Source organism: Mus musculus, chromosome 2 (assembly GCF_000001635.26).
Source record: "Mus musculus strain C57BL/6J chromosome 2, GRCm38.p6 C57BL/6J".
NCBI classification, from domain to species: Eukaryota; Metazoa; Chordata; class Mammalia; order Rodentia; family Muridae; genus Mus; species Mus musculus.
Genome location: NC_000068.7, coordinates 169,239,211 through 169,246,890, shown reverse-complemented (window position 1 = coordinate 169,246,890; position 7,680 = coordinate 169,239,211). Strand labels below are relative to the sequence as shown.

General features: G+C 44.7%; 1 long non-coding RNA gene across 3 annotated transcripts; it reads right to left on the bottom strand.

The window, feature by feature from the left end:
- Positions 1 to 755: 755 nt before the first annotated feature.
- On the bottom strand, positions 756 to 6,498 carry Gm33806. 3 transcript variants are annotated; one of them, XR_375310.1, is made up of 2 exons: positions 6,273 to 6,498; positions 756 to 985 (listed from the first exon to the last, which is right to left on the bottom strand). It is a non-coding gene; the product is annotated as a predicted gene, 33806 (long non-coding RNA). The 3 variants fall into 3 exon arrangements; XR_375311.1 differs by having other exon boundaries at positions 6,278 to 6,498; XR_375309.1 differs by having other exon boundaries at positions 6,311 to 6,498.
- Positions 6,499 to 7,680: the final 1,182 nt, after the last annotated feature.

Sequence of the window (7,680 nt, the reverse complement as noted above, 5' to 3'; positions counted from 1 at the left end):
CACATATGGAATATAAATGGTACATACTGGATACCAGCCACCTCAAGTGTTACAAGGCATCAGCAACCTTGAGGTCCCCAGATGGCTCAAAGAACTATTAGCAGTTTTCAGCCAAGTGATAATTTTAGCCCTAAAGGAAATTTGGCAATATTAGGAGACACTATTTGGTATTGGCATCTTTTAGGTGGAGGGTAGAGTTGCTATGAAATGCCTTGTAGTGCCTAAGGAAGCCAGACTTGGGATTTTCTAGCCCCAACTGCCAGCATTACTGAGACTGAAGGAGTCTGCTGTCCTGTAGTGAACTGAATATTCCAATCGGTGCAAACTTCTTATAACAGGAGAGTCATAACACTTCATCCATCAATGGGGGCAAGACCTGATACACACATACAACAGAAACTCGCTAAGCATTGTTAAACACAAAGGTCTCTGTTGTGTCAGAGGAGTTGCCAGTGGAGGGACATCTTAACTCCTGAGTCCTCAAACCTGCCTCCAGTGTCTCTTGGATCACGGCTCACTTCTAAAACAATGTGTGCTACTCCGACCCCGAGCATCTGCCCCTGAACCACCTCTTCTCTCTGATTGACCGATGCAGGGCCTCCTGGTCAACCTGCTTTAGCTACCTGAGAACATCACCTTCTACCTCTCTGCCATCACTTCCCACCATCACAAAGTAAATGTCACCAAGTCCATGTAAATTCTACTTCCAAATACCTCTAAACTGGGTGACTGCCCCATATCATTATTGGTTCATGTTATAGATGCAAACTAGAAATTCTAGTTTATATTTCTAATCTAAGTGAGTTTAAAGGGTGAGCAGGAAGCCAGTGTGGGGAATGGATACATCAGGGGTGGAGGGTTCATTTGGTCATCCCCTTGGAGGTTTCATATCTCCATGGTTACCAGAGGCAAGCCCGAATGGTCCTTGGACACATGGCAGTTTCACCGTCAAATAGACCACGGGGTAATCCTGGTGACTCCTTCTCTGTGGATACAAAGAGACACACACAAAACAGTGTGAAGATGACCAGGATGCATTGGATGCTCAGAAGCTGGGTTTCTCTGCTGTCCCCATCCCCATATAAGAGCTTCAAAGGTGTGGTGGTTGGAATAGGAATGCCCCCTCCCCATAGATTCATGAGTTTGAAAGCTTGGCAGGTATGGAGTGGCACCATTGGGAGGTGTGGCCTTGTTGGAGTGGGTGTGGCCCTGTTCGAGGAAGTGTGTCACTGAGGAGGCGGGCTTTGAGGTCTCATATGCTCAAGCTAAGCCCAGTGTGGCATATGATCTCCTGCTGCCTTTGGGTCAAGATGTAGAACTCTCAGCTTCTTCTCCAGCACTGTGTCAGCCTACATGTCATCCCACCATGATGATAATGGACTAAACCTTCAAACTGTGAGCCATCCCCAATTAAATGGTTTCCTTCATAAAAGTCACAGTAGTCGTGGTGTCTTTCCACAACAATGAAACCCTGACTAAGACAGACACCATTACTCTACCAGCCACAAATCCAGAAACCTACCCTTGAGATCCCTGAGAGAAGTTGTTAAAATCCTCTCATAGCTTCCAGCTAAAGCAGTAGGGTGTGTCCCAGACAGTAGCTAGGATGGGGGTGGGGTACTTTCATCTTTTTTTTTTCTAATTTGGAGGTTAGCAAATGGTGCCAGGGTCTAGGGAAAGCTAAACACCCCACCGTGGTGGGGTAGGATAGGGCATGTAGGTCAGTGGTTACAGCACTTGCCACACTCAGGTGTGAGTTCAGGGAGTTGGTTCTCAGTGCTGCAACAACAACAGAACAACAATAAGAAAAAAAACCAATCCATACTGTGTGGCAACAGGAGCGGCCTGAGTCCCATCCCTGACACCCCTCTGGAAACCAGGATACACCAGGCTTTCCTATGGGCGGCCATGATATTAGCTGGAGGTGTCAGGATAAAAGAAATTGGCAAGGAGAAGAAGACATTAGAGGTGAGCACCATTTAAAACATCATCTCATGCTTATAGGACCCTGGCTTGACTCAACTTGGCATAAGTCACATGACTGAACATTAGGGTGACAAGGGCCAGGCCTTCCTTGGAGACATTCCCATTTCCCATTCTGTTTTTTTTATTTTCTTTTGTTAAACTGAGTGTAGGGTTGGCTAGAGATAACAGCAACTGGATATATGTCTCATCACAGTCTGTAAAGACCAAAAAAAAAAAAATGTTCCCAGCATGAGGGGGTGAAAGAATGCCAAATTTCAGTCTCAGATAAAAATTTTGTTCCTTGCTAAAATTTGCTGGAAATGGCCATTTATATTGCAAACTATAATTTACACTTCACTGTAGATGTGAAAGAGGAAACCAAGAGAGAGTTTTTGGAAAAGACCATAGATGTGGGGGGCAAAAATAGAAACGGAGTTTGTAAGATCCTGGTTCCCCCTGGATCCTATTTTTCCTGTTTCTTTTTATAACGAAGAAGCTCAAACATGGCTTTTAATGAGCACGGGCACGGCTGTCCTAATTTGACTTGTGGCTGTTGCCCACTTTTCGAAACCCCTCCGCTGTAATTCGGGAAAGTGGGTAAGTCTCGCTGTCAGTATTGTGAACCAAGGTTTTCTGGGGGTGGCTATAATTCAGTCAACCACTGTGTGTTAAATTAACAACCCTGTCAGGCCAACCATGAGCCTGTACATGCTCTAACATGTGTAATGAAAGATGATCTACATCTGTCCACCCAGGCCCTGCAAACGAGTTTAACATCCTTTGGACAAATGTCTATTGAGTCACCAATGCTGGGCCCTGTGCTGATTGCTAGAAATGTGTTTGTCGACTTGACAGGTTTTTTTCCTGTCCCCAAGAAGTTCACCATGTCACCGGAAACAGAGCCTTCCAGAGTGCGACTCAAGCTCGGAAGGGAACCAGTGTGCAGGGATAGAGTGGTAGGAAAATAAAAATGAAGAGATAGACAAAGGAAGGGCTGGAAGATTCTGAATAGAAAATACTCCAGTCTGTTGTATAATTGTTCTGCCCAAGTCGAAGCATTCCCTCATGGAGGACGGGGAGGCACTGACTCAGGAATCTGATGGACTTAATGAAATTGTTAGAAGTCCCACAGTTCCATAATAATGAAAAGCAGGGGGAGAAAGAGAGTCTCCCTTCAGAGAAGATACCAGCAAGCAGAAGGTATCTCCTGGGAGTTTGTAAGTCCCTGGCCACTCTCAGGTGGGCCTTTTGGTAGTTCAACCACCTTCAGGTCACCCATACTCCTACACTCAAGCTCTGCCCTGAGCAGAGGAGAGCCTTGTCCAAGCTGCCTACAGAAGACAGCCTTCTGATACCTTTGGATCAAGTAGAACTCTCAGCTCTTCCTCCAGCACCATCTCGGCCTGCATGCCGCCATAATGATAATAGACTGAAACTCTGAAACTGTAAGCCAACACTAATTAAATGGTTCCTGTAGAAGAGTTGTTTTGGACACATTGTCTCTTCACAGCAATGAAATCCTGACTAAGACAAGAGGTAACAAGGATTATAGGTCACGTGTACAATGAACTCCACATTGACCGGCACACAGAAAGAGTTGAGTGAATTTTAGTGGTTTTAACTTTTAAAAATTGTAGTGTCAAATGCTGCTCCCTTCAAAAGGCTGAATCTGTTTTTCTATGGTTGGTGCCTGTCAGGGCTGATGCGAAGGAACCTTGAGTATCAGGGACTCACTAATGTTTTATGTTATTTTACCTCACTTTATGGTAGTCGTTTATGACAAGAGCAGGATGGTATAAACGGCCATACAGCAAAGCGGGGCCATCACGCAAACCACCATAAATCAAGGGGCGTGGCCAAAAAAAGGTCATAAAGAGAAGGCAATGGAGGGAGACAGGAGAGAGGCAAGGAATGCAGTGACAGGAGAGAGGCTAGGAGTGGAGTCAGAGCTAGCAGCACAAACTTTAAGAGTGGAATTTCAATCGAGAACAAGCTTTAAAAAAATAGGTACCTTCTGGATAGTTTTAACTTCACGTCCATGTTTCCAGGAAAACATGGCATATTTCCAGTGTTTCAGAGAGAAATGCATTATTGAAGGTACATTCTTTTTTATTGCAGATGTTATTTCTAATCCTATTCGTTGTTTGGGAACCATATTGGACTTCAGAGAAATCTTAGAATCCACAAGACTAGGAATTACTTCTGCAACTCAAGAACCTATTGATGTCCCCAGGTCCTTGTGGAGCCCCACGGACCAAAGGGGGTCTCTTAATAAGTCAAGTTTTTCTCAGACTCTTTCTTTTCTTCCTTTAATATTTCTTTTATATTACTTTGGGAGGAGCATACATCGATGAAGGGAGACTCGGAGAACGTATAGATTCGGAGAGCGTGCTGTGGTTCTGCTCGGAGACAGACAGGTGAACAAGAATGTCGGAGAGCAAGGGCAGGAGGAACGGCTTTCAGGGTCCTGGTTGAACAGACCCTTGCTTAGCTCTTGATGAACGACAAGCTCAAACCAGAACAACTGACAGGAAGCCTTACAACTTTATTGTGGCTTTCAGGTAGCTCCAGTAACAAACAGAAGGTAGATGGAAAAAAGAAATAAACATAGAAAAATGGATTATCTTTTTTTTCTTTTTTATCTAGAGTAGATACTACAACGAAACACCCCAGGTACTGTATATGAAAATGTGCTCAGTGTGGGAAGTTTGGCTTTAGGAAAGTCGAGAAAGGGGAGCAGGGCATTTAAAAATCCACTCCTCCAGATGCAGTAAGGCTTCACCTTGCTGAGAAGATGCAGCATCTAAGATGCCCTGCGACAGGGCTGGGGGCACAGCAGTCAGTAAGTAATCAGGGACCTGAGTTTCATCCCCAGAATTATATGAAAAGTAATTTGGAGACGAGTTTAGAACCCCAGAGCTGCAGAGAGAGAGTTGGATCTGTGGCCAGCCAGCCCAGACTACTTGACTCAATTTGAGCTGGTTTTTGCACAGGATGAAAGATAAGGATCTAATTTCATTTTCTGCAGGCTCTTGGTTCTAATTCCTTGTTTTGTTCGACTTCCGGGTGTATTTATGTATCTTAGACACTGAGTTTCTCAATGCAGACACCTTACTATTAGCCTGAAAATGACCCCCTTTTTTGGTCCCAGAATAACAGTAAATCTTCAATAGATAAATGCCAAGCTCTGGAACATTAATTTGCAATCAAGGAAAAGAAACTAGAAATATTGTCAATGTCTACTGAAAGAATTCCAATGGAGTTACAGTGATGTCCTAGTATATTATTATCCAGCAGTGTAAAGGACATGGAAAAGCAACGTGTACTGAAGGTGTGAAGGGAAACTGCTAACATCACAGGGACGTTTGTATGAAAAGCCTGTGTAACAAAGTACCATGTTCGGTAAGTATATGCAATGAATTTTTAAATTATAAAAAAAAAGGAAGAAGATTTCCTTCTATTCTGTGGATTGCTTTCTCTGTTGACAGTTTCCTCTGTTGTGTAGAAACTAGTTAATTGTGTGCAGTCTTATTTGTTAACTCTTGGGGACATTCCCTGTGTTGTACGGGTCCTGCTTAGAAGGCTCTTGAGAAAATTCCCAAAGGACCCAGAGATGGACAGGGAGTGAGGCTGAGATCCATGAACAGCAGAATTCTATTTAGCTGCAAAGAAGGATGGAGTTTTGAGATTTGCATGGACATGGATGAATATGAAAAGTCTTACATTAAAGTAAGACTGAGACATAGTTCTTAGGATGGATGGGAATTTCTGAGGCAATTTCCCTTTCCAGCATTTTCCATTCCCTTGCTGGTCAGTGTGGGATAATGGGCTTATAGCCCATGGGTATTACACTTCTAACCTCCTCTTGTCATGATAAGTCTGTTGAGTAGTGTCCTACTTTTTCCTGTTGACACAAATATTCTTATGCCATATTAGTGAAGTGAGATTATATAGGATATTGTCCTTCATTTTCTTTGTATTTCCTAAATTTCCTAAATAAGCATGTATGTGGCTTTTGAAATATGGGAAATTTCATTCTCAAAGGTGAGCTCTCCTAGTGTGTATGTCCCTCCCTTCTCAGAAAGCAGGGAGGGCAGAAAAAATAGAGAATAAAAAAAGATTGCTTCAATGATAAGGTGTGGTGGTGGTGGTGGTGGTGGTGGTGGTGTGTGTGTGTGTGTGTGTGTGTGTGTGTGTGTGTTTCACCCTTTCCAATTCAATGGCCCCAGAGAATTAAGTTTTGCTTTCTCCCAGAGTAAAAGTATACTGTGTGATTAGCCACTGACTCCATACACTCTCTTCAGTACCTGACCTATCAAAGCCGGCCTTCAATGGCAGTGCTCACTTTAGGACAACTGTCCCGCCATCTTCTGGGTAATTCTGTCTCCACTTCCTGTCTGGCCGAAGGAGGGCTGAAATTATGAATGGATGCCCCGGCATCCAGTCTTCTCACAAGCATTCCAGAGACTGAGCTCAGCTTCCTATGCTCCAGCAAGTCCGCTCATGCATAGAGCCACCCCACCACCACACCCCTACCCCCGGCCTCCTGCTCTGTGCCTTTCTCCGTCACTCCTGACCTTCAGTGCAACTGCAAACAATGGAATGTTTATGACGGCCATGCAGCTTTAAGGGGCGACAAAATTATCTACTAGTATGTATCATTACAATCCGTCAATTAGGGAGCATCCACATTCCGGGTTCCTTTCGATGCGTTCAGACTGAGCTGTCGTCTGGTTGGAAAGGCAGCTCGGGCACCTCTTGTTCTGTTTCTCCTTTACCTAATCTCTTAGAAGGAGGGACAGGTGATAAGTTAAAGTTGTCTACAGCCCTCGGGAGGAGCCGCTCCTTCTTGGCTCACATTGAGATAGGTGAAAATGGCACGTGCTTCCCTCCCCCCACCCCACCCCCCACCCCCGTGCCTTCCTCACTATTGTACGGAAAAGACCAAGATGGTCTCCATGATTATTAGTGGGGCTGCTGCGTGAGTACTGAACCAGTTGGCTGTGCCTTTCCCTTAGTGGCACTCAAACACCCAAGTTTATTTACACTCTCCTTTTCTGTTGTTGCTTGCTTTTTCATGGCTCCTATTTTTATTTTTGCTCTGTCCCCACGATGGGTCTGATCCCTCTTCCCATGCCTTCATGTATATTATCACTGGGCAGGCTACTTTATTCCCTGGGATGCTAGGATGAAAGGAGAAAGATTAAATGAATAAAGCTCCGGCCTCGCTTGCTCGCTGCCTTCCGACTGCAGAGGTCTGGAGAAGGCAAACCCAAAGAGCAGCGCTTGGAGTCATTATTCAGTGAGCACGCTCCCACTCGGATGGCAACCCTGGGGCGCATTATGTTGTAAAACATCCGATCGCTCTTCGAACTTCTTAAATTGGTCCAGATGCTCCTTAGCCATAAAGAAATGTAATGGTGACTGGGTTTGTTTTTAAGCATCATCTGTTTCCGTATCTGGCACCTACAGAGAGAGAGAGACAGACAGAGAGACAGAGAGAGAGGGAGAGAGAGAGAGAGAGACAGAGACAGAGACAGAGACAGAGACAGAGACAGAGACAGAGAGACAGAGAGAGACAGAGAGAGAGGGAGAGAGACAGAGACAGAGACAGAGACAGACAGGCAGACAGAGACACATGCCAGTAAGTATAGGAAACTGGAACCAGACAGGTTTGTGGACACTTCATTTGTTCACAAACACAGACAAAAGACC